General features: G+C 44.2%; 1 non-coding gene across 1 annotated transcript; it reads right to left on the bottom strand.

The window, feature by feature from the left end:
* Window positions 1–17,950: 17,950 nt before the first annotated feature.
* On the bottom strand, window positions 17,951–18,023 carry trnak-cuu (transfer RNA lysine (anticodon CUU)). Its single transcript has one exon. It is a non-coding gene; the product is annotated as a tRNA-Lys (tRNA).
* Window positions 18,024–26,357: the final 8,334 nt, after the last annotated feature.

Raw genomic sequence — 26,357 nt, 5'->3', positions numbered from 1 at the left:
GTGCGCACGAAATGATTTGAAGAGTAAGAGTCAGACTCGTTCTCTCTCGATCCCTTTATCCCAGAGCCACCTCACAACCAGGAATGGAACTTCTTACAGAGCAAGAATGGAATAGTTTGTCGATTCTTCCACTGATTCACGATCGTCCATCACCAGGACGTATTCGTCCAAAAGAGTTGGGATGAGATGTGGCTGAGTTTCACTGTGTATCCAATCAGTCCCCGGAGAAGCACAAAAACAGTGAGTGAGGGAGAGAGAAAGAAACATACAGAGAGACAACAGAAAGAGAACAAGAAAATATTTTTTAAAAATGTTCCATTTCTGCCAAGATCTTTTTACACAGAAATACATTCACCTGAATGAAACCGAACCACGTTTCCATTCGCTGCCGTTGCTGCTTCTCCTTCCGAACGTTGCAGGAAACTTTATTATTTATTGATTGTTGCTTTGAGTGTGAACTCCTTATTTATCTTTATGTTTCGTTTAGTTTCCAAAAAGGACGTTTTTCTAAAAAACTGAATTCGATAAATGTTAACACCGTTAACAGACAACCAACCGAAATTCCGATTCATTGTCGAGCCGGCAGCTTTTCCGGGGAGTTGAACAAACATTTCGAATCACACTCGAATCTGCCGGGGGGGGGGGGGGGGGAGGCGCTATTGGATTTGAAGTCCAACGACTTGACCACTCGGCCATCACAGCTGCATAATTCAACAGTAATTTGGTCGATAGAAGACATTCTAAAACCGGCCTGGAATCACTCCAGGAAGTAATTGCATTCAAGCGATCAAAGCGGCCCCGGGGTTTATGTGAGGAGGGGTTGAATCTTGTGGAAAATAACCATTCAATTTGGAAAGAAGCCTTCAGATATTCGAAAATCTGAGTTCCCTAAACGCACAATTCCACTGATTAAATAGTTTGTGTAACAACATCAGTTACATTGGAAATATATTAGAAATTCATGTTCCTTTTCAAATGCAGCAGCACTAAACTTCCCAGTCTGGATGAAAATTAAAATGATGAATCTCGAAATTAGAGCACCGAGGGAGACCAGTGGAGACCGAATGGTCACGTGATGACGCAACTAAAATGATCACGTGTCTGGATTCCTGCAATTCTCCCCGGATCGCGGTCAGAGCACAAGCCAGGAGGAGCAGCTCAATTATTAAATCAATTATTTTTTTATTACAACTCCCTGGTTTCCAGTGATTCAAAGACGACCATTTCTACATGGTGTCAGTAGTGGACATTTTAGCAGAAGCATTTGAATGCATCAACCTCCTTGCTTCATAGAATCGTAGATTCTCCAGCGCAGAAAGCCATTCGGCCCAACAAGTCATTACTTACCCTCCGAATGAGCACCGCAGCCACTCTCCACAGCTCGGCTAGCTCAGTCGGCAGAGTCGTGGGTTCGAGCCCCATGTTGGGCGCTTCCTTACTATTATCGGTAAAGATTGATGCTGAATGAACTGTCTTCACAACAAGAAGGCAAGGTTATGTCGCTGGGCTGGGAATCCAGAGGTCTGAACTAACCCTTGGTGACAAGATTTAACAAATCTGGAATTGAAATTTCGTCGCAGTAATAGCGCAGAAAGGTTCTGCTTTAGGCGGATCAATTTCCACAACTGGGAACACATTTACACAACAGGGAACGATTTGACACAACCACAGTGAAGATCTGTCACCAGCAGAGTGACGGTTCCGACAGAGAAAGCACAGTTACACAGCAGAGAGCACAGTTGCACAGCAGAAAACACATTTTCCGAAAAAAACAGTTTCTTCATATCGGCACCTTTTCTGTGTGTCATTGTGTGTGTGTCCTGATAGTCTCTTCCTGCATTTCTCTGTGTCTTTCTCTGTCTGTCACAGCCGTGATGATGTTACGGATTCATCTCACTTTTCCCAAACAGTAATTGTGATTGACAGAAATATTTCCACACTGACATTCAGTACCAATGTCTGATAGAGACTGCATTCCACAAAAAGTACCAGCCATTGACTCATAATAAAGGCATCCTGCTCTCACAACCTGTTCCAGAGACTGAGGTGCAGACTGTTCCCTCCACTCGCGAACACTACCTGTGATTTACAGAAACAGAACAAATCTCAGTCAGGTGAGTAGCAGAGTTTGATGGGTACGACATGTATTCCACAATCGCCTTCTCTGCGCCAGATAATCAGATGCAGTCGGCATACGGCGTCTGTGTTGTTTTAACAAGAGTTTTACACAAGAACCGGAACACATTTACACAATATCAGGGTATAAGACGGAGGAGCAGAAGTAGACCATTCAGCCTATCGAATGTGCTCTGTATTTCAATGAGATAATGCTTGATCTGATATATGACGTGTTATGACCTCATACGGTGGCACGTTGTCACAGTGGCTACCTCACAGCGCCCGCGATCCGGGTTCAATTCCAGCCTTTGGTCACTGACTGTATGGAGTTTGCACTTTTTTTCTGTGTCTATGGGTTTCCTCCGGGTGCTGCGATTTCCTCGCACGTCCAAATGTGTGTGGGTGAGATGGAATGCCCATGCTAAATTGCCCCTTTGTGTTTATAAAGTTGGGGAGTGCGTTACAGGGATGTGGTTGGGGCATAGGGACTCTTTCAGAGTCGATGGGCCGAATGGCCACCTTTTACATTTTAATGATTTCATGATGATCCTCATGCCCACTTTCCCGGCTTTTCATCTCTAGATTTCATGATTAACCTTTAAAACCAATACTCCAACTAAGCCTCAGGTACCAGTAACTCCTCAATGGACGCTAATTTTCCGGCAGCCAATCATTTGATCAGTCTGAGGGAAGTCGCATCCTGGAAACATCATAAATTGATCCAGTTCCAAAGTAAATTAAGTCGCTTCAGTCCCTGATAACCAGAGGCTGCTTTCCCCGTTGACGGTGAGATCTGACTGATGGTGATTTAACCTGAGGATCACGATACCTCAGGCGAATGGCAAGGCTGTGAAGGCGGGGTTTTCCTGATTCAGTTCTATTGTAACCGTGTGATCTTAATCTAAATAACCTGGTTCTCACTCTGTTAATATTGTCTCACGCTGAGGCAGACCTCACCGGTTGGATAGACGAGTGATCGTTCTTCAGTCTTGTCATGGACGAATCCGCTAAATACAAGACCATAAGACCATAAGAAATAGGAGCGGAAGTAAGGCCATTCGGCCCATCGAGTCCACTCCACCATTCAATCATGGCTGATTTCAACTCCATTTACCCGCTCTCTCTCCACAGCCCTTAATTCCTCGAGAAATCAAGAATTTATCAACTTCTGTCTTAAAGACACTCAACGTCACGGCCTCCACCGCCCTCTGTGGCAATGAATTCCACAGACCCACCACTCTCTGGCTGAAGAAATTTCTCCTAATCTCTGTTCTAAAGTGACTCCCTTTTATTCTACGGCTGTGCCCCCGTGTCCTAGTCTCCCCTGCTAATGGAAACAACTTCCCTACATCCACCCTATCTAAGCCATTCATTATCTTGTAAGTTTCTATTAGATCTCCCCTCAACCTCCTACACTCCAATGAATATAATCCCAGGACCCTCAGACGTTCATCGTATGTTAGGCCTACCATTCCTGGGATCATCCGCGTGAATCTCCGCTGGACACGCTCCAGTGCCAGTATGTCCTTCCTGAGGCGTGGTGCCCAAAATTGCTCACAGTATTCTAAATGGGGCCTAACTAATGCTTTATAAAGCTTCGGAAGTACATCCCTGCTTTTATATTCCAAGCCTCTTGAGATGAATGACAACATTGCATTTGCTTTCTTAATTACGGACTCAACCTGCAAGTTTACCTTTAGAGAATCCTGGGCTAGGACCCACAAGTCCCTTTGCACTTCAGCATTATGAATTTTGTCACCGTTTAGAAAATAGTCCATGCCTCTATTCCTTTTTCCAAAGTTCAAGACCTCACGCTGAATTTCATCAGCCATTTCTTGGACCACTCTCCTAAACTGTCTAAATCTTTCTGGAGCCTCCCCACCTCCTCCATACTACCTGCCCCTCCAGCTATCTTTGTATCATCGGCAAACTTAGCCAGAATGCCCCCAGTCCCGTCATTTAGATCGTTAATATATAAAGAGAACAGCTGTGGCCCCAACACTGAACCCTGCGGGACACCACTCGTCACCGGTTGCCATTCCGAAAAAGAACCTTTAATCCCAACTCTCTGCCTTCTGCCTGACAGCCAATCGTCAATCCATGTTAGTACCTTGCCTCGAATACCATGGGCCCTTATTTTACTCAGCAGTCTCCCGTGAGGCACCTTATCAAAGGCCTTTTGGAAGTCAAGATAGATAACGTCCATTGGCTCTCCTTGGTCTAACCTATTTATTATCTCTTCAAAGAACTCTAACAGGTTTGTCAGGCACGACCTCCACTTACTAAATCCATGCTGACTTGTCCTAATCCGACCCTGCACTTCCAAGAATTTAGAAATCTCATCCTTAACAATGGATTCTAGAATCTTGCCAACAACCGAGGTTAGGCTAATTGGCCTATAGTTCTCCATCTTTATCCTTGTTCCCTTCTTGAACAGGGGGTTACAACAGCGATTTTCCAATCCTCTGGGACTTTCCCTGACTCCAGTGATTTTTGAAAGATCATAACTAACGCCTCCACTATTTCTTCAGCAATCTCCTTTAGAACTCTGGAATATAGCACATCTGGGCCCGGAGATTTATCAATTTTTAGACCTCTTAGTTTCTCTAGCACTTTCTCCTTTTTGATGGCTACCATATTCAACTCTGCCCCCTGACTCTCCGGAATTGTTGGGCTTTTACTCATGTCTTCTACAGTGAAGACTGACGCAAAGTACTTATTTAGTTCCTCAGCTATTTCCTTGTCTCCCATCACTAGATTACCAGTGTCATTTTGGAGCGGCCCAATGTCAACTTTTGCCTCCCGTTTGTTTTTAATGTATTTAAAGAAACTTTTACTATCATTCCTAATGTTATTGGCTCGGCTACCTTCATATTTGATCCTCTCTTTCCTTATTTCTCTCTTTGTTATCCTCTGTTTGTTTTTGTAGCCTTCCCAATCTCCTGACTTCCCACTACTCTTTGCCACATTTATAGGCTTTCTCTCTGCTTTGATGCAGTCCCTAACTTACTTTGTCAGTCATGGCTGCCGAATCCCCCCTCTGACAATCTTTCTTTTCTTTGGGGTGAATCTCTGTGCTGTGTCCTCAATTACTCCCAGAAACTCCTGCCATTGCTGTTCTACTGTCATTCCCACTAGGCTCTGCTCCAAGTCGATTTTCGTCAGTTCCTCCCTCATGCCCCTGTAGTTACCTTTATTTAACTGTAACACGTTTACATCTGATTCTACCTTCTTTCTTTCAAATTGGAGATTGAATTCTACCATATTATGATCACCACCGCCTAAGTGCTCCCTTACTTTAAGATCTTTAATCAAGTCTGGCTCATTACATAACACTAAGTCCAGTATGGCCTGTTCCCTCGTGGGCTCCATCACAAGCTGTTCCAAAAAGCCCTCCTGTAAACATTCAATGAAATCCCTTTCCTTGGGTCCACTGACAGCATTATTTACCCAGTCCACCTGCATATTGAAGTCCCCCATGATCACTGTGTCCTTGCCTTTCTGACATGCACTTTCTATTTCGTGGTGCATTTTGTGCCCCCGGTCCTGACCACTGTTTGGAGGCCTGTACATAACTCCCATTATGTTTTTTATGCCTTTGTGGTTCCTCAACTCTACCCACACAGACTCCACATCATCTGACCCTATGTCGTTTAGTGCTATTGATTTAATTTCATTCCTAATTAACAAGGCAACCCCGCCCCCTCTGCCCACCTCTCTGTCTTTTCGATAGGTTGTGAATCCCTGGATGTTTAAATGCCAGTCCTGAACCCCCTGCCACCATGTCTCTGTGATGCCTACCACGTCATACCTGCCAGTCATAATCTGGGCCACAAGCTCATCTACCTTGTTCCTTACACTGCGCGCATTTAAATATAGCACCTTTAATTCTCTATTGACCGTCCCTTTTTGTTTTCTTAGTGTGGTGGACCTTGGTTTACTGAGCCTTTCCATACACTGTGTCATATTTTGTGGGACGGGGACTATCGTAACCTCTCCTGAGTTTTGTCTTTTCGTGCTTTTTTGTATTCCTAAGCAGCTAAGCTTCCCACTGATTACTTCACCTCTTGGTTCCCTGACTTTCCCTCCCCCCCCCCCCCCCAATCTTTAGTTTAAAGTCCTATTGACCACCCTATTTACTCTTTTCGCCAGAACACTGGTCCCAGCTCGGTTCAGGTGGAGACCATCCCAACGGTATAGTTCCCCCCTGTCCCAAAACTGATGCCAGTGTCCCATGAAAAGGAACCCCTCTTTCCCACACCACTCTTTCAGCCACGTGTTAACTTCCCTTATTCTTGCCTCCCTATGCCAATTTGCACGTGGCTCGGGCAGTAATCCGGAGATTATGACCCTTGAGGACCTGTTTTTTAATTTGAATCCTAGCTCTTTATAATCTTTAAACAGGTCCTGTTTCCTAGACTTGCCTATGTTGTTGGTACCGACATGGGCCACAACAACTGGATCCTCCCCCTCCCTCTCAGTATCCTTTCAAGCCGGTCAGATATACCAGGCAACGTACCATGCGGGACTCTTTATCCTCCTCACAAAGGATACTATCATCCCCCTGATAATATAATCCCCTACAACTACAACTTGCCTATTTACTCCCTCCCCTTGAATAGCCTGCTGAACCATGGTGCCTTGGTCAGCTGACTCATCCTTCCTGCAGCCCTGTTCGCCATCCACACAGGGAGCAAGTGCCTCATACCTGTTGGACAGGGTCAAGGGCTGAGGCTCCTGAGTTCCTGACTGCTGGTTCCCTTTAACTGCCTGACCTGCAGTCACACCCTGCTGTCCCTGGCCACTGGCAGGATTTAAACTAGTTACTCTGACAGGTGTGACTGCCTCCTGAAACACAGTGTCCAGGTAAGTCTCCCCCTCCCGGAGGTGCCTCAGTGTTTGAAGCTCAGACTCCAGCTCATCAACTCTGAGCCGGAGCTCTTCGAGCAGCCAACACTTACTGCAGATGTGGCCGCTGCAGCTCGCAATGGGATCTGCCAGCTCCCACATCAAGCAGCTCAAGCACATCACCTGACCAGCCATCACTAATTAATTAATTAGTTTAATTTAAGTTTGCTAGTTAGGCTGTGTTTTTTTTAATGTGGTGCCGATTTGCTATCAACCACAATATGAAGGCACTTTCTGGAAAGTTTACCTTTCAACCAGCAATAGTCTCATCGTACCACAATAATTTATCATTAATCTGCTCCAAGTATACTTTCACGACTCGCTGAAAGAATATAATCCCTATTTCCTGGGGAATAAAGCCAGGCAGGAGTAGAAACCTGTAACTGAATGATCAGAAAATGTCCATCGTGAAATGTGTGTTCCGATGATCGACGGATTCCTCTGTGAAGCCGGGAGCGTTTGTTTTTGCTGTCAAATGCTGGTTGATTCCAGTCTTTCAGCGGGGGCCTTTCACACTGTGTGGAAACACCTTGGAAATAATATTGAAGTGTTTCACATCAGTCCATTCATAAAAGTCCCTGAATGTGATGGGAATTCATTTTATTGAAAAACACTGCATTTCCAACATTGAACACGGGGCTGGAGTCAAAGATCACAGAATTTACAGTGCAGAAGGAGGCCATTCGGCCCTTCGAGTCTGCACCGGCTCTTGGAAAGAGCATCCTACCCAACGTCAACACCCCCACCCTATCCCCATAACCCACTAACCCCACCCAACACTAAGGGCAATTTTGGACACTAAGAGCAATTTATCATGGCCAATCCACCTAACCTGCGCATCTTTGGACTCTGGGCGGATATTTTCCATCAGTTCATGGATGCAAAACGAATTAAGACGTTTCGACGCATGCACTTGTCGGTTGAGGTGGCCGAGTGGTGAAGGCGATGTACTGCTAGTCCATTGTGCTCTGTAACGGCGTTCGAATCCCATCTTCGTCCATTTTTCGTACGCTGTTTTCTCGGAAGTGGGACTCATTTTTCGATGCTGGATCTGCAATCACTGACGTGCAAATCCATTCCAGGTTGTGAGGCCGGATTGCATCGAGCTGTGTTGGAAAAGCGAGAATTCAAAATTCAGTCTTGTTCTGATTGAGATGAGTTGATCGGGTAGGGAGAGAGGAACCACTGATAATGTTGTCTGCTGTCTTGCGGCAGCGAGAGCTGTAGGCAGAATCACTGTGCGGGTGGCATGCTTGTGTGATGGGTTGGGCTGAGTTCACCACATTGCAGTTTCTTGCGAAGTTGGACTGGGCAGTTGCCATACCAAGCAATGATGCAGCCCGATAGGATGCTCTCTATGGCGCATCTGTAGAAGTTTGTGAGAGTCGAAGCAGACATGACGAGTTTCTTGTCCTTCCTTCGGAGGTAGAAACGATGTTGGGCTTTCTAGATTGTTGCATCAACGTGAGTGGACCAGGACAGACTGTTGGTGATGGCGACCCCCAGAGATGTAAAGATATCGACCATCTCCACTTCGCACCCATTGATGCAGACGGGTGTGTGTGTTGTGCAACGCTTCATGGCGTCGATGGTCAGTTCCTTGGTCTTTCCGATATTTAGAGACAGGCTGTTTTAGGTACTGTTATGGGCGAGGCGTTTTCCGAACCCCAAAATGTATCAGAGAGTTCAACCAACCTCTCCCTTGAATGGATTTGTTGCTTTTCCTAGCACATGGCTTTTTCCCTAGGTGTGGGATTACAATTATGGACACGTGGGTTTTTAAACACAAAACATTGTTTATTCCATGAACTCAACAGAACATCTGAAATAAACATTGGATCTCTTACCACCTCTTACTTCAAAGATAACTCAGAAAATATTGCAACAGTAAATAATTCCTTAAACTGTTCCTTCAAACTTCCAAGAGACTTAACACCTTGAAACAGAATCACATCAGGTTAAAGGCTTTACAATTATCAGTTTAAATCACCCAAATGATCCAGAGATGGTCTTTTATGTCAGAGATCCAGCTCCCTGCTAACACAGACACTCCCAACCTCTTTTCAATCTTGCAGCTCCCTGGAAACACACACACACACACAAGGTGCTTTTTAAACTGAAAGTAAAAACCTGAAAAATGGCTGACCTAAAGCCCAGCTCCACCCACTCTCTGGCATCACAGTTTTCTTAAAGGTACATTGCTCAAACATCCATGTCTTAAAGGTACTCTTACATGACATCTCCACCCAAGAAAAATAACTTCAATTTCAAGTTGGTTTCATTTTTCACTTTTGCACCATTCACTAAGAAACATACACAGTAAATATACACTTTCGCTTAAAAAACAAAACACATGCCAACAGGTATAATAATGTAGTCCATGTTTTCTTTGTTCTTCTTCCTCCAACCGAAATCCTTCTCGATTGACAGTCTCTTTGAACAAAATCTCTGCACGAGATCTCTGCACGGGGGCAGCACGGTAGCCTTGTGGATAGCACAATTGCTTCACAGCTCCAGGGTCCCAGATTCGATTCTGGCTTGGGTCACTGTCTATGCGGAGTCTGCACATCCTCCCCGTGTGTGCGTGGGTTTCCTCCGGGAGCTCCGGTTTCCTCCCACAGTCCAAAGATGTGCGGGTTAGGTGGATTGGCCATGATAAATTGCCCTTAGTGTCCAAAATTGCCCGTGGGGTTACTGGGTTATGGGGTTATGGGGCTAGGGTGGCGGTGTTGACCTTGGGTAGGGTGCTCTTTCCAAGAACCGGTGCAGACTCGATGGGCTGAATGGACTCCTTCTGCTCTGTAAATTCTATGATAATGATCCATCCATTCCTCTACTACTCTGCATTCCTCTTTAGAATCAAATACTTTAGTTCAATCTGACCACATAGTCCCTTGCAATTCTCCAATACAGGAACATTGGTGATCACAGCTTTCAGGCAGTCAAATGCCTGTTGAAAGTACGCTGTCCATTGAATATTTTTACGTTTCTTCGGCAATTCCATCAGTGGAGTAATCACGCCACAAAACGTTTGCACTAAAGTTCGATTAAATCCACTCATTCTAAGAAATCGCATTATTTCCCTTCCTCTTGAGGGTATCAGAAACTCCTCAAGGAAAGTGATTCGGGCTCCTGCAAATTCACTTTCGGCTAGTTTCATTACCAACCCCGCCACCTGAAGTCGATCGAAGAACTCCATACGATGCTTTAAATGTTCTTTCCATATCTGGAAGTTGGAAATAAAAGCAGATTGTCCTACTTTCTCAATGCAATCATTCAAACGTGGGATAGGGTAAGAGTCAGTTCTTGTAACTGCATTCACCTTTCTATAGTCCACATACAACCGTTGGGTACCGTCTGGTTTAGGTACCATCACTATGGGTGAGCTCCATTGGCTGCTACCCACTTCAATTATGACATTTTAAGCATACTCTCAATCTCTTTGTTAACCTGTGCCAATTTTAAAGGATTAAGCCTATATGAATGTTGTTTGATAGGAACAGCATTTCCTACATCTACATCATGTATAGCCATTTTAATACTACCCAATTTATCACGACAAACTTGCCCATGTGATTTCAATAACTCTTTCCGGCCAGTTCGTTTTTCCTCTGGAAGGTAACTTAACAATTCATACCAAATTTTAAGAACATCCTCATTATCCAATTTAATTTGAGGATGTCAAATTCACAGTCATCTGGATTTGGTTCGGCACTTTAAGTTAGAATCATTAAAACCTCCTTTTTCGAGGAGGTCACTAAGATGATTGATGCAGGTAGGGCAGTAGATGTTGTCTATATGGACTTCAGTAAGGCCTTTGACAAGGTCCCTCATGGTAGACTAGTACAAAAGGTGAAGTCACACGGGATCAGGGGTGAACTGGCAAGGTGGATACAGAACTGGCTAGGCCATAGAAGGCAGAGGGTAGCAATGGAGGGATGCTTTTCTAATTGGAGGGCTGTGACCAGTGGTGTTCCACAGGGATCAGTGCTGGGACCTTTGCTCTTTGTAGTATATATAAATGATTTGGAGGAAAATGTAACTGGTCTGATTAGTAAGTTTGCAGACGACACAAAGGTTGGTGGAATTGCGGATAGCGATGAGGACTGTCTGAGGATACAGCAGGATTTAGATTGTCTGGAGACTTGGGCGGAGAGATGGCAGATGGAGTTTAACCTGGACAAATGTGAGGTAATGCATTTTGGAAGGGCTAATGCAGGTAGGGAATATACAGTGAATGGTAGAACCCTCAAGAGTATTGAAAGTCAAAGAGATCTAGGAGTACAGGTCCACAGATCACTGAAAGGGGCTACACAGGTGGAGAAGGTAGTCAAGAAGGCATATGGCATGCTTGCCTTCATTGGCCGGGGCATTGAGTATAAGAATTGGCAAGTCATGTTGCAGCTGTATAGAACCTTAGTTAGGCCACACTTGGAGTATAGTGTTCAATTCTGGTCGCCACACTACCAGAAGGATGTGGAGGCTTTAGAGAGGGTGCAGAAGAGATTTACCAGAATGTTGCCTGGTATGGAGGGCATAAGCTATGAGGAGCGATTGAATAAACTCGGTTTGTTCTCACTGGAACGAAGGAGGTTGAGGGGCGACCTGATAGAGGTATACAAAATTATGAGGGGCATAGACAGAGTGGATAGTCAGAGGCTTTTCCCCAGGGTAGAGGGGTCAATTACTAGGGGGCATAGGTTTAAGGTGAGAGGGGCAAAGTTTAGAGTAGATGTACGAGGCAAGTTTTTTACGCAGAGGGTAGTGGGTGCCTGGAACTCACTACCGGAGGAGGTAGTGGAGGCAGGGACGATAGGGACATTTAAGGGGCATCTTGACAAATATATGAATAGGATGGGAATAGAAGGATACGGACCCAGGAAGTGTAGAAGATTGTAGTTTAGTCGGGCAGTATGGTCGGCACGGGCTTGGAGGGCCGAAGGGCCTGTTCCTGTGCTGTACATTTCTTTGTTCTTTGTTCTTTGTTGTTCTCTCCTTCCCTTTCAAAGTACCTTTTAAGCATATTCACATGACACACTCGGCGAGTCTTCCTTCTATCTGTTGTTTTTACCACTTAATTCACCTCATTTAATTTCCTTTCAATCTGATACTGTCCACAAAACCTAGCTTTTAAAGGCTCCCCTGCCACTGGTAACAGCTTTATCCCCACTGGCAAAACTACGAACTTTGGATTTCTTGTCGCTACCCATTTCATTCCATTTTGTACATACTTTCAAATGTTGTCTAGCCAATTCACCTGCTCTATTTAATCGTTTCCTAAAATTTGACACGTAATCCAATAGTGTAATTTCCGATTTCGCACCCACCAATTTTTCCTTAATCAATTTAGGCGGACTAAAGGACTAAATTTGGTAGACTCATTAGGTGCATCCCTAATTGCAAACAATACGAATGGGATTCATTTATCCCAATCCTCTGGTTAATCTTGACAATACGGCCTCAACATTGGCTTTCATGTCTGATGCAAACTTTCTGACGCTCCCTGCGATTCTGGGTGGGACGCAGTTGATTTAAATTGTTTTATTCCGAAGCTATCCATAACTTCTTTGAATAACTTTCAAGTAAAATTAGTTCCTTGATCGGATTGAATTTCTGGTGGTAGTCCATATCGAGTAAAGAAATGAAGTAACTCCTCCACAATCCTTTTAGCTGTAATATTACGTACTGGAATGGCCTCTGGAAACCTAGTAGACACATCCATTACAGTCAAAAGATATTGATTCCCACTTTTTGTTTTAGAAAGCGGTCCTACACAATCGATTAGGACCCTTGTAAAAGGTTCCTTAAATGCTGGAATGGGTATTAAGGGCGCTGGTTTTATCATTGCTTGAGGTTTCCCTATCACTTGACATGTGCGACATGATTTATAAAATTTAACTACATCTTTATGTAGTCCAGGCGAGTAAAACAATTCTTGATTTTAGCTTGTGTTTTCCTTATTCCCAAATGACCTCCCACTGGTACCTCATGTGCACCTCGCAACACCTCCTTTCTATACCCTACCGGCAATTCTACTTGATGACCTTCTGCCCACTTTTCATCCGCCTGCATATGTACAGGTCTCCATTTTCTCATCAGGCCATCATGTTTACGGTAATAACACACTGGTATACTCTCAGATTCCTCTTCCGTATATGCTTTCTGATATATCCGTTTTATTTCTACATCTTTCTGTTATAACTCCGCAAATATTCCTGAACTAAAAATATCCGCCTCATCCTCCACCTGTTCTTGTTCTTTTTCAACCATCTGATCAAAAATTGTTGCTGATAATTGCACTTCAACTTCACCTTTACTCTTTGATTTCTCCTCTTGTCTTAACCTGTAACTTTGCGACCTTGTTCCTACACAAACCGGAAAAATCCCAGGATATTCGTCCTTCAACACTTCAGGTGACTGATTTTCCACTGGCTTATCAACCACAGTAGGCATCACTCCCACCTGCGATGCAGGTATATCATTACCCAAGATAAACTGTATTCCTGGACAAGATAGTTTATCTATTACTCCTACTACCTCTTCACCATTCTTCACTGGACTTTCCAACCTCACCTTATACAATGGAATGCGACTCCTCTCACCCTGAATTCCACATATCACCACCTTTTCTGGCAACATTCTTCCCAAACTACATAATTCCTCATTTTTACCATTAAAGATTGACTAGCCACTGTATCTCAAAACATTGTGACTTCTTCACCTGCTCCTCTTGATACACGTAAGTAAATTCTACCCACACAAGTAAATTCTCTAAATACATCTGGCACCTTCTTAACAATTACTTCTTGAACAGGATGTACAATTGTTTGCACCTCCTTCGCGTCCCTTGGGATTTCCTTCACCACTCTTACAAACCCCACCGTCTTTTCCTGTTTTACCACATCACCCTTCTCAGTGTTTGTCTTCAACCACCAACACTGTGACTTTAATGGCCTAGTTTATTACAGTGAAAACATTTGAAACTTTTCATTTCTTTTCCACCCTCCTGGATTTCTTTTTTAATCAGAGGTACACTCCCTTTATTGTATCCCATCATATCACCTTTACCTTTACCACTTGAGTATTTCTCATGTCCCCAGTTTCTATCCCTCATCGGCTGAAACTGATGTCGGAAAACAATCTTTGATTTATGAACGTATTCATAATCATCTGCCATTTCCGATACTAATTTCGCAGCTCTAACCTTCTGTTCTTCCACATGAGTTCTCACTACATCAGGAATTGAATTTTTAAACTCCTCCAAAAGTATAATTTTCTGAGAACTTAATACATTTGGTCTATTTTCAAAGCCCTTATCCACCTATCAAAATTACTCTGTTTCAGCCTTTCAAACTCCATGTATGTTTGACCAAATTATTTCCTTAAATTTCTAAACCTTAGTCTGTAAGCTTCAGGCACTCGCTCAGATGCCTTAAGATGGGTTTCTTCACCTGCTCATACGTTCCAGATTCCACCTCCGGTCGTGATGCAAACACTTCACTAGCTCTACCTACCAGCTTTGTTTGAATCAGTAACGCCCACATGTCCTGTGGCCATTTCAATTGTTTAGCTTCCTTCTGAAATGAAATGAAAAAGGCTTCCACTTCCTTCTCGTCAAACCGTGGCAGTGCTTGGACATATTTAAATAGTTTCCCACCAAGGCTTCGACTATGACGCGCTTTCACACTATCCTCATCACTATCATCCAGCTGTACGTTTCCCTTTACATCTGCCAATGTTAACTGATTGTCATCTTTCATGGCCATTTCTGAAGTTCAAACTCGCTCTCTTTATCTTTTTCCCTCCTCTGTGTTTCCATTTCTTTTTCTTTTTGTTCTGCTAGGACTATTCTTTCTTTTCTCCTTTCTGCTCTCTCCTTTTCTTTTTCCTCTCTCTCTCTCTTTCTCTTTCTTTTTCCTCTCTCTCCCTCTCCTATTCAAGCCGCTTTAATTCTTTCTCATGTTCCATTTGCTTAATTTGCAACTGAATTTTTGCCATTTCCAATGAGTCAAACTCTATCGTATGCAAATTTAAATGCTTAACCACCGCCATAATTACTTCATCTTTTCGCATTTTGTCAGGTAAGGTTAACTGCAATGTACTTGCCAAATCTAACAGTCTGATTTTCGTTTCTGCCCGTAAAGTACTCCGTGTGACATTCTCCGCCCCCAAAAACGTCTGAGCCTCTGAAAGAGCCATTGTTCACAACACTCTCCCCACGTAAACTAAAATACCACACCTGAAAAGGAACAATCCTTCACTGTCTTTAAGTTCACAAAAGCCAATCCAATAGATAGACTTTTATCCCGGACGAGCCCCCAATTTCTATGGGTGAGGCATTTTCAGAACCCCAAAATGTATCATGGAGTTCAACCAACCTCTCCCTTTAATGGATTTGTTGCTTTTCCTAGCACACGGCTTTTTCCCTAGGTGTATTATTATTATACAATTATGGACTCGTGGGCTTTTAAACACAAAGCACTGTTTATTCCATGAACTCAACTTAACATCTTAAATAAACATTGGATCTCTTAACGCCCCTTACTTCAAAGATAACTCAGAAAATATTGCAACAGAAACAATTCCTTAAAATGTTCCTTCAAACTTCCAAGAGACTTAACACATTTAAACAGAATCACATCAGGTTGAAGGCTTTACAATTATCAGTTTAAATCACCCAAATGATCCAGAGGTGGTCTTTTATGTCAGAGAACCAGCACCCTGCAAACTAAGACACTCCCAATCTCTTTTCAAACTTGCAGCTCTCTGGAAACACACAGACACACACAAGCTGCTTTTTAAACTGAAAGTAAAAATCTGCAAAATGGCTGACCTAAAGCCCAGCTCCACCCACTCTCTGACATCACTGTTTTCTTAAATGTACATTGCTTAAACTTACATGTTTTAAATGTACACTCACATGACAGTGCACTATGCAACCATGTGATTTATCTACCTTCTGTATCTGATTCGTCATTGTTTGGGATACGACCTACCGCAGTGGTATCATCCACAAACGTATAGCTTGAGTTGGAGCTAAATCCTGCCACACAGGATATGCCTCCATATTCAGCGGGTCCGACAATGACAAGACTGAAGAACGATCACTCGTCTATCAAATCAGTGAGGTTTGCCTCACTGTGAGACAAGATTAGCAGAAGGAAAACCAAATTAATTAGATTGAGATCACACGGTTATACTAGACCTGAAACATGAAAACCCCGCCATCTCACAATTCCCGTTCCAGCCTCCCCGAACCGGCGCCGAAATATGGCGACTCCGGGCTTTTCACAGTAACTTGATTGAAGCCTACTTGTGACAATAAGAGATTATTAGTATTATTATTATTGCTCCTCGCCTGAAGTATGGTGATCCTCAGGTTAAATCACCACCAGTCAGATCTTACACTCAAAGGGCCTATGGTCATCAGGGACTTAATTTATTTTAGAACTGGATCAATGTATGACATTTCCAGGATGTGACTTCACTCAAGACTGGCCAAATGACTGACAGCCGGGAAATTAACGACCATTGAGGAGTTGCCGCTACCTGAGGCTTGGTGGGATTGCTGGTTTTAAAGGTTCATCATGAAATCTAGAGATAAAATGCCGGGAAAGTGGACATGAGTATTATCATGAGATCATTAAAATGTAAAAGGAGGCCATTCATCCAATGGACTCTGCAACGATATTCTGAAAGAGCCTCTGTGTCCCCATCACATCCCTGTAACACCACCCAACTTTCTGAACACTAAGGGGCAATTTAGCATGGACAGTCCACCTAACCCGCACACATTTGGACTGTGCGAGGAAATCGCAGCACCCGGAGGGAACCCACACAGACACGGAGAGAAAGTGCAAACTCCACACAGTCAGTGACCAAAAGCTGGAATTGAACCCGGATCGCTGGCTCTGTGAGGTAACCACTGTGATAATGTGCCACTGTATAAGGCCATAACACGTCATATATCAGATCAAGCATGATCTCATTGAAATACGGAGCATATTCGATGGGCTGAATGGCCTACTTCTGCTCCTACGTCTTATACCCTGATATTGTGTAAATCTGTTCCTGTTCTTGGGCAAAACCCTTGTTAAACCAACACAGACGCCGCATGTCGTCTGCATCTGATTATCTGGCGCAGAGAAGGTGATTGTGGAATACATGTCGTACCCATCAAACTCTGCTACTCACCTGACTGAGATTTGTTCTGTATCTGTAAATCACAGGTAGTATTCGCGAGTGGAGGGAACACTCTGCACCCCAGTCTCAATAGTTTGTGAGAGCAGGATTCCTTCATTATGAGTCAATGTCTGGGACTGTATGTGAGGGTGGGTTTCAGTCTCTATCAGACATTGGTACTGAATGTCAGTTTGGAAATGTTTCTGTATCTATCAATCACAATTACTGTTTGGGAAAAGTGAGATTAATACATAACAGCAGCACTGCTGTAACAGACAGAGAAAGATACACAAAAAATCAGGAAGAGACTATCAGGACACACATACAATGACACACAGAAAAGGTGCCTAGATGGAGAAACTGTTTTTTTAGGAAAATGTGTTTTCTGCTGCACACAGAGAGGCCCTGTTTGTAAAATTATATCTTGCTGTGTAACTGAGCTCTCTGCTGTGTAACCGTGCTCTCTGCCATGGAACCGTGACACTGCCGGTGACAGATCTTCACTGTAGTTGTGTCAAATCATTATCTGTTGTGTAATGTGTTCCCAGTTGTGGAAGTAAGATCCGTCGGAAGCAGAAGCTTTCTGCGCCGTTACTGAGAAGCAATTTTAATTCCATATTTATTAAAATTTGTCACGAGGTTCGTTCAGATCTCTGGATTCCCAGTCAAGGGACATAACCTTGTGTTCCTGTTATGAAGACAGTTCTTTCAGCATCAACATTTTCAGATAATAACAAGAAAGCGCCCAACGTGGGGCTCGAACCCACGACCCTGGGATTAAGAGTCCCATGCTCTACCGACTGAGCTAGCCGGGCTGCTGATTCGCTATTTATTAAACCGCTTCTTGAAGAGAGTTGCTGCGGTGCTCATTCGGGGGGTCAATGCTGACTTGTTGGGCCGAATGGCCTACTTCTGAGCTGGATATTCTACGATTCTGTGATACAAGCATGTTGATGCGGTGAAGTCCTTCTGCCATACTGCCCACTCCTGACACCATGTAGAAATGCTGGTCTCTCAATGACTGGCGACCAATGGCATGTAATAAAAAATAACTGACTTAATAATTGAGCAGCTCCTCCTGGCTTGTGCTCTGACCGCGATCCGGGGAACTGCCGGAATCCCGACACGTGACAATTTTAGTTGCGTTATCAGGTGACCGTTCGGCCTGCACAGGTCTCCTTCTGTGCTGTAATTTCTAGATTTCATCATTTAAATTTTCTTCCAGACTGTAAAGTGTGGTCCTGTTCCATTTGAATTTCCAATATATTTCCAATGTAACTGATGTTGTTCCACAATCTATTTAATCGGTGGAATTGTGCGTTTAGGGAGCTGAGGTTTTCGAGTCTCTCAAGGCCTCTCTCCAAATCCAATGGTCATTTTCCACGAAGATTCAACCCCTCCTCACATAAACACCGGGGCCCCGTTGATCGTTTGAATGCAATAACTTCCTGGAGTGATTCCAGGCTGGTTTTAGAATGTATTCTATCGACCAAATTACTAGTGAATGACACACTAAACACAGCTGCGATGGCAGACTGGTTAAGGCGTCGGACTTGAAATCAATGTTGTGTCCCCGCGCTGGTTCGAGCCTTGCTCGCAGCGACTGTGATTCGAAGTGTTTGCTGAACTCCCCGCGCAAGCCACTGAATCGGGATATTTGTAAATGAACGGTTTGAACCTATATCAGAATCAGTCAGCATTTGTTTTGGAAACTGAACGACATATAAAGAAGCTCGCACTCAAAACAACAATCAATAAATAATAACGTTTCCTGCAACGTTTGGAAGGAGAAGCAGCAACGGCAGCGAATGGAAACGTGGTTCGGTTTCATTCAGCTGAATGTATTTCTGGGTAAAAAGATCGTGGCAGAAATGGAACATATTTTATCTCTCTATCTGTTTCTTTGTTTCTTTCTCTCTCCCTCACTCACTGTTTTTGTGCTTCTCCGGGGACTGATTGGATACAGTGAAACTCAGCCCTATATCATCCCAACTCTTTTGGACGAATACATCCTGGCGATGGGCGGTCCTGAATCAGTGGAAGAATCGACAAACTATTCCATTCTTGGCTCTGTGAGAAGTTCCATTCCTGGTTGTGAGGTGGCTCTGGGATAAAGGGATCGAGAGAGAACGAGGTGACTGCAGTCTGACTCTTACTCTGAAAACCAGTTCGTGCGCCCTTGTACAAAGTGGATGTGTCTGAGAACAGGAGGAAAGCAGATCATGGGCCTGTGATTGATTTTATTGAGCCGGACCTTGAAAAGTGAAGCAAACTTCTAACCAGTCGGTGCCTGTCTGAGAACTGGTAAGGAACTACGGCTGATATTGAAACGGTTCATCTTTAATTAGTTACAGCAAATCGATTCTTTCAGATGTGTTGGTGTATTGTTTCAGAGTCACTGTCATAGTTTCTTAAAATATGATTTGTGCTTGTTTTTGTTTTGTTCAGTAATTTGGGGAATCTATTTGGAGCGGGTGCAGTTGGTCAGTATCTGTGCCTCTTGCTTGGCAGCTCCCCGGGAAGCAGCAGCTCCATTCCTATCGAGATACCTGTTCCTCACTCGAAGATATTGAGAGCCTAAGATCTGAGCGACGTGAAGTATCCAATTGGAGAGTTGCATCCTGACGACTGCATTCTCTCTCCACAGCTGCTCCCGGTGCTGCTTTCACAGACAAGTAGCCGAAGAATCCCTCCTGTGTCCAAACAGGAGAACGTTCATCCAGGAGAGGCGCCAGAAGAGTGTTCTGGGAGAAGTCAACTTTGTCACCTCGACTATACTGTGGGTAGCTGAAGAACAGGTGTCAAAGAGCGGATCAGACTGTAAGTAAAACGTTGATACTAATAAAGAAAAAGGTAGATGTGCTGCTGGCAAATAGCGACTTGTTTCCGTTTGGTGTGAGTGAGAATATGAATAGCAGAAGATGGTTTGGATCCATCGACCTCTGGGTTATGGGCCGCTGCTCCACGCTGCTCGTGCTTGACCCTGTCCGGGGTCGGACTTGAGGCAAAGTTTGAAGAAATCTCTAACAGCGTGATCAATGTTCCCAGAGAGGTGAAACTGCCGCCCCGAACTTCATTCTATGAAGATGATTCCAGTCACTCCCCACTTTATCATCAGAACAACGTCACACAATAAATCACATTACCTTCACAGAACAACATTCAGAACGCAAGTAAATTATCTGAAATTTGCTGACCAGAATTACTGTGCTCAAACGTGTGTTCGAGTTGAAAGAAAAAATGAGGAAGTGAATAGCTGTGTGGCGACCGCAGGGCAGTAAAATCGTAGCTCCTGGTTTAAGGAGCAGAGTGCCGCAGCGGAAGCGTGTTGGGGCATTAGCCCAACGTCAGGGAATCGTGGCTATTCTCTGCTATTTACATTCTCCCTGACACAAAAAGAAAACATAACGCACGTTCCTGTTTGCTTTGCAGCAAATACCTATCAGAAACTTTCTGGCAGTCTCATCCCGACATTTGTCCCAAGAATGAAGGAGATAGCATGACACATTACAACATTGTAAAGCTCACACATAGGGAACCACAGAGAAAATGCTTTAAAGACCAGGTAACAATTTGTCAAAGCTGGACTGGAAACGTTATCCAACAGTACCCAACAGAGGGGCAATATAGAGAAATAACGTTATCCAGTAATACCTCACAGGGGGCCAATAAGGAAATAAAGTTTTATCCAGCAGTAAATCACAATAGAAACCGAGTTTCCAACTTCCCCTCTCGGACGGATGTGAACACTCTAACCAGCCAGACTATTTACAAGAAGATAAGACAAATTTTACCCGGAGTCCTGTGCTCAATATTAATTCCTCAACCAGAGTCACTGCAGCAGATTATCGAGGCATTAACTGCGCTTTTGCCTGTGTGGTCTTGCTGTGCGTATTTAAACAGGAATCTCATGTCCTGAGACCAACGCTTTTCCACTCAAAGGGACGTATTGGATCTTCCTGATGTTGAACATCTTGCTGGAGAAATTTAACCTCAGGGAGAAAGAGTCAATATTAGGAATGGGAGTCGAACCCACGCCTCGAGTGGAGACTTCGATCTAAACGCAGCAGCTTAGACCACTGGGCTATCGTCCAAACTGAAATCAATACACAAATCGACATAAACTCTATCTTCATCGTCATTTAATTTCAAACAATAGATGCTTACCCTACTTTTGATCCCTAGCCAGAGTCCTGCATCTGAGTGCCATTCTTATCCAACCCGCTGGGGGTTAAGGAGCTTCTCATTGCTGCATTGATCAGTTTGCTCCAATCACAAGAACCGAATTCCCGCTCTACTTGTTCCCCACACGAAGATATTGAGAGTCTAAGATCTGAGCGACGTGAAGTATACAATTGGAGAGTTGCATTCTGGCGACTGCATTCTCTCTCCACAGCTGCTTCCGGTGCTGCTTTCACGGACAAGTAGCCGAAGAACCCCTCCAGTGTCCAAACAGGTGATCGTTCATCCACTAGAGGAGCCAGAAGAATGTTCTGGGAGAACTGAACTTCGTCTCCTCGACTGTACTGTGGGTAGCTGAAGAACCGGTGCCAAAGAGCGGATCAGACTGAAAGCAAAACGTTGATACTAATAAAGAAAAAGGCAGATGTGCTGCTGACAAATAGCAACTTGTTTCCGTTTCGTGTGAGTGAGAATATAAATAGCAGAGGATGGTTTAGATCCATAGACCTCTGGGTTAGGGGTCCAGCACACGTCCGCTGCGCCACTTTGCTCGTAGTTGATCTTCTCTGGGGTCGGACTTGAAGCAAAGCTTGAAGAAATCAGTAAGAGCGTGATCAATGTTCCCAGAGAACTGCCGTCCCGAACTTCCTTCTATGAAGGTGATTCCAGTCATTCCCCACTTTCTCATCAGAACAACGTCACAGAATAAATCACATCCCCTTCATAGAACAACCGTTCAGCACGAAAGTAAATTAACTGAACTATGCAGACCAGAATCAGTGTGCTCAAACGTGTGTTCTTGTTGAAAGAACAAATGCGGAAGTGAATAGTTGCCTGGCTACAGCCAGGCAGTACTGTTGTAGCTCCTGGTTTAAGGAGCAGAGTGCCGCAGCGGAAGCGTGCTGGGCCATTAGCCCGAGGTCGAGGAATCGAGGCTATTCTCTGCTATTTACATTCTACCTCACAGCAAAAGTAAACATAACGCACGTTCCTGTTTTCTTTGCAGCAAATACCTTTCAGAATCCTTCTTGCAGTCTCGTCCCAGGAATGAAGGAGACAGCATGACACAGTACAACATTGCATTGCTCACACAGAGGGACCCACAGATAAAATGCTTTAAAGTCTCTGCTCAATTGATCCTCAAGATAAACACTTCCAAATTCCACCAATTCCATTGGGAAATGCATGAATATAGATTGTTTAAATTTTACATACTTCTAACACCTCTCCGTCCACCCGATCACATTCTATCACCGACAGTTCATGTGAATCTCCCGCGCTCTGTTGCGGTTCTGTGTCGTGGCCAGTATATGTCAACACACTGTGGCAGAGAGAAGTTCACAGATTAGAGTGAGACACAACTGATAAAAATTGTTTTTATTATATTAAAGTTGGGACGGCGGGATTTCGAAGAAGATAATATGTGGTGATGATCTTTTCTTATATTTTGGTTGTGTTGAATCCGTCAACATGTTGTACGTGGGAGTGAGGTGCATTCTCTCTGCCCTTCTCTGGTCCTGTTTGTAAATGGGGGATTCCTGTCACTCTCGGGTAATGTGTGAGAGTGTAAGAGACATTCTGAACCTGTCAGTCTTCGTCACTATATGTGCCGGTGGATACGTTGTCAGTGGAACCGCACCGTGACACAAGTTCTTCGGCTACCCACAGTACCGTTGAGGTTACCGGGATGACGTCTCCCATAATTCTCTTCAGCCACCTCTCCAGGATGAACCTCCTCCTGTTTGTAGACTGGAGGGGTTCTTTGGCTACTTGCCTGGAATAAGATCATATATAAAAATTCCATTGAAGTAAATGAGTTGTATCATGTGGTTAAGGAGACGCACAATAATCCATTGTACTCTGCACACGTGGATTCAAATCCCATCCTCGTCTGCAATGTGTCTGTTGTGTCTCTGTTTGGTCCACTTCATGAGCATGAAGTACAAATGCTGTGATTTTTTGCTTTGGTTCACGAGCTTGGCGGGTGGTGAATTCGGCGAACACTGTCCATGTTGAAACCGCATTATAAAAAGGTGAGAAAGTTACTTATTTCAGTCCCTGCCCTAATTGCGTATAAATTCTGAGTTGGAAACTGTTTCCTCCTCTCATTTTGAAACTCACAAAGTCGCGCAAAAGATAAGTTCATAAAATGAAGAAACATAATTCAGCCATTAGACCCATCGAGTCTGCCCGCCATTCTATCATGGCTGATATCTTCCCCATCTGCGAACTACAATGTTACAGACAAAGAGGTCGATTGCGTTATCAGCAGGAACACCTTCTCCCTAGAACGCATGCCCTCGAAGCGGGAGTAGGCAATTTAGCCTCCTGAGCATAACACCTTCCATGTGATGTTGGCTGATCCCATCCTGGCGTCAACTCCACCGTCTTCCCGTTCTCCGTATCCCTTCAACTCCTTCCCAATAAGCATCTCTCTACCTCCTCCTTAAACTTACTCACGCTCCCTGCATCCAACGCAACTGGGGTACCGAATTCCACGGAATCATAAACCCTTTGGGATAAGTAGTTTTTACTCAATTTTTAAAAAAATTACAGTGCGGAAGGAGCCAATTCGGCCCATCGAGTCTGCACCGGCTCTTGGAAAGAGCACCCTACCCAAGGTCCACACTTCCACCCTATCCCCATAACCCAGTAACCCCACCCAACACTAAGGGCAATTCTGGACACGAAGGGCAATTTTGGACACTAAGGGCAATTTTATCATGGCCAGTCCACCTAACCTGCACATCTTTGGACTGTGGGAGGAAACCGGAGCACCCGGAGGAAATCCACGCACACACGGGGAGGATGTGCAAAACTCTGCACTGACAGTGACCCAAACCAGAATCGAACCTGGGACTCTGGAGCTGCGAAGCAATTGCGCTATCCACAATGCTACTGTGCTGCCCTAAAAGGCAGATGGGCTGCTAACAAATAGCAACTAGTTCTCGTTTGGTGTGAATGAGAATATGAATAGCCAAAGATGGTTTCAATCCATCTATCTTTGGGTTACGGGCCCAGCACGCTTCCCTTGCGCCATTCAACTCGTGACTAAATCTATTATTCTAAGAGCATGACCTCTCCTTTTAGAATGCCCCACAAGAGGAAGCAACAGCTCCACGTCAACTTTGTCCATACCTTTTGGCACCTGATACACCTCAATTAGATAATGACGCATACATTCTGAGTGAGAAGCTGTGGACCAGTCTTCCTCAGTTTGAAACTCACGATGTCGCACAATAACATCCGATTCAACTATTAGATCGATTACCGGGAATCGAACTGGGACAACTGATTGGAAGAAAACTTTGCTCACCACTCTCCCATCATCGCTGCATTTCCAATTTTGAACACCAGGTGGAATAGAAGGAGGCAGATACATTCAAACAGTTCATGGATGCAAAACGAATTAAGACATATTGACATGTGCACTTGTGGGACGAAGTGGCCGAGTGGTTAAGGCGCTGTGCTGCTAATCCATTGTGCTCTACACATGTGTGTTCGAATTCCATGCTCGTTGATTTTAAATCCACTTTTCTCGGAAGTAGGCCTCCTTTTTCCAAGATGGATATGCAATCACTGATGTGACAATCTATTCCAAATTGTCAGGCCAGATTGCATCGAGTTGGGTTAGAGGACGTTGGAACGGAGGCAGACGTGTTTGGGGCTTAACCGCTCTTTGACACCAATTCTTCTTCGGCTACCCACAGTACAGTCGAGGATACCGGGTTGACTTCTCCCATAATTACCTTCTGCCACCTCTCCTGGATGAACATCCTCCTGTTTGTGCACTGGAGGGTTGCTTCGGTCACTTGTCTGTGAGAAGGTCAGATATTAAAGTTCCATGAAGTAAGGAGTTGTACCACGTGGTTAAGGGGATGCACAAGAAACCTTTGTGCTCTGCGCACTTGAGTTCGAATCCAATCCTCGTCTGTAACGTATCTGTTGTGTCTCTGTTTGATCCACTTCATGAGGGTGACGGAAAAATGCTGTGATTTTTAGTGTTTGGGGCTTGGGGTTGTGAATAATCGAACACTTTCCATATTGAAACCACTTTAGAAAATGACGAGAAAGTTACTTAATTCACTCCCCCCCCCCCCATCATTGCGCACACATTCTGAGTTGGAAACTATTTCTTTCCCTCAGTTAGAAAGTCATGAAGCCGCGCAAACGATAGATTCATCAGATATATGAGCAGTATTACGCCATTCGACCCATCGAGTCTGCCCGCCATTCGATCATGACTGAAATGTTCATCATCTGCTACCTGAAATGTTACGGAACAAGAGATGGATTGAGATATCAGCCAGAACACCTCCCGAGAACACATAACATTGGAGCTGGGATATGCAATTTAGCCTCTTGGGCGTAAAACCTTCCATGTGATCTTGCCTGATCAAACATAATGGCCTCAACACCACCGTCCTGCCCGTTCTCCAGAACCCTTCAACTCATTACCAATAAAAGTCTCTCTAAGTCCTCCTTAACTTTCTCACTGTCCCTGCATCCACCACACTCTCAGGAAGTGAATTCCACAGAATTACAACCCTTTGGGAGAAGTAGTTTTTCTTTTTTAAATTTGCAGCCTCATATTCTAAGATGATGACCTCTCGTTTTAGACTGCCCCACAACAGGTAACATCAACTCCACGTCGACAATATCTACACCTTTTCGCATCTTGAACACCTCACTTAGATAATCCGTATAAATTCTGAATGAGAAACAGTTGACCAGTCTTCCTCAGTTTGAAACTCAGGATGTCGCGCAAAAACATCCGATCCAACTATTACTGCGATGGACGGGAATCGAAACGAAGTCAACGGTTTCTAAAGCAGCGATGCTCACCACTATACCACCATCACTGCGTTTCCCCTGTTAAACACCTGGTTGAATAGAAAGAGGCAAATAATTTCCATCAGTTCATGGATGCAAAACGAATTAAGACGTATTGACGCGAAAAATTGTGC

This window comes from Scyliorhinus torazame, chromosome 24, assembly GCF_047496885.1.
Source record: "Scyliorhinus torazame isolate Kashiwa2021f chromosome 24, sScyTor2.1, whole genome shotgun sequence".
In the NCBI taxonomy this organism is placed as follows: domain Eukaryota; kingdom Metazoa; phylum Chordata; class Chondrichthyes; order Carcharhiniformes; family Scyliorhinidae; genus Scyliorhinus; species Scyliorhinus torazame.
This window is presented reverse-complemented; position numbering and strand designations above follow the sequence as displayed.